General features: G+C 32.4%; 1 protein-coding gene across 4 annotated transcripts in view; it reads left to right on the top strand.

Annotated features, from left to right (window-relative positions):
• Positions 1-1,082, top strand: part of TRAPPC13 (trafficking protein particle complex 13) — a 43,354-nt gene that overhangs the window by 6,279 nt on the left and 35,993 nt on the right. The gene's annotated exons all lie outside the window — the stretch shown is intronic.

The following is a 1,082-nucleotide window of genomic DNA, read 5'->3' as shown; positions in this document are numbered from 1 at the left end:
TCTTTTTAGAGTATTTAGAACCTTAGGGCTGATGATTCTAGCACTAGCTAATAGTAGGGCCCAGCAATAATTCTGGGTCCCACTCTTAAGTCACAGACATGGAAATAAATTGGGGAAACAAAGAAGTCTATAGGAAGGTAAATCTGTGAGGGCATTTGGTAAAATACCATCAGCATTTATTCTTTAGGAAAGTAGCAGTAGTACCATAACTTTATTTTTCCCTAATGAGCTGTCTACCTTCAAGTAAGTGTTAAGTCAAATTCAAAGGAAAAAGATATGAGGTGGAAGGCATCCAAATTTTGTTTTTTACTTTTGTTCTGATCCGAGATGAATCTAACTTCATTTGTCAATTTATAAAATAAAGACCACTTTTTGGGAAATTTCCAAGATGAGTTTCTGTATAATGATTTACTTTGACTTAATCTGCTGAAAATGCCAAAAATTCATCCAAGGTTTACAAACTTAAATGCTTTCAGGGACTAGACAAGTAAGGCTGTAGAATGTGGTAAGGACTTTGAACCTGAGAAAGATTCTACCTAATATTTTAATATTATATCCAACAAAAATGTCTTTGCAAGTTGAACTTAGTCAAGTTCACTAGTTTATGACCTCTGGCGTATCTTTTGTCTTAATTTACTGAAGATTTATAAACATTTTTAAGATTTTGGATCAAAATTTCATAAATGAAATATGTATATTTTGTGATTTTCACTGATAGTGTCTATAGACATGGTAGTTAGTAATTGCAGTGTGTGCAGTGCACTTGACTAAAAATCACGTATTTTTTCCTCTTAATTTAGGAGGCTGAAATGGGTAACTTTTTTGACCAAGAACCTACTTTAACATTTAGGACAAAATTATTTAATAACCAGTATTTTTTATAGTTCCTCTGCCAGTTTTTTTTTAACCTTGCTTTTATAAGTATTAGCTATTTTCCAGCTAACAGTATGTTTAATTTTTGAGGCCCATTAATTCATTATAATACAGGAAATACTGAGTTTTAAACGTGTGTTAGATATTGGCATATTTTGGATTGTCATCTAGACAACTACAGTGAAACGCGGTGGCTCACGCCTGTAATC

The sequence above is a fragment of the Propithecus coquereli genome, unplaced genomic scaffold, assembly GCF_000956105.1.
Source record: "Propithecus coquereli isolate 6110/MARCELLA unplaced genomic scaffold, Pcoq_1.0 Scaffold9, whole genome shotgun sequence".
In the NCBI taxonomy this organism is placed as follows: domain Eukaryota; kingdom Metazoa; phylum Chordata; class Mammalia; order Primates; family Indriidae; genus Propithecus; species Propithecus coquereli.
Note: the sequence above shows the minus strand (reverse complement) of the source record. Positions and strands in the feature narration are given on the sequence as shown.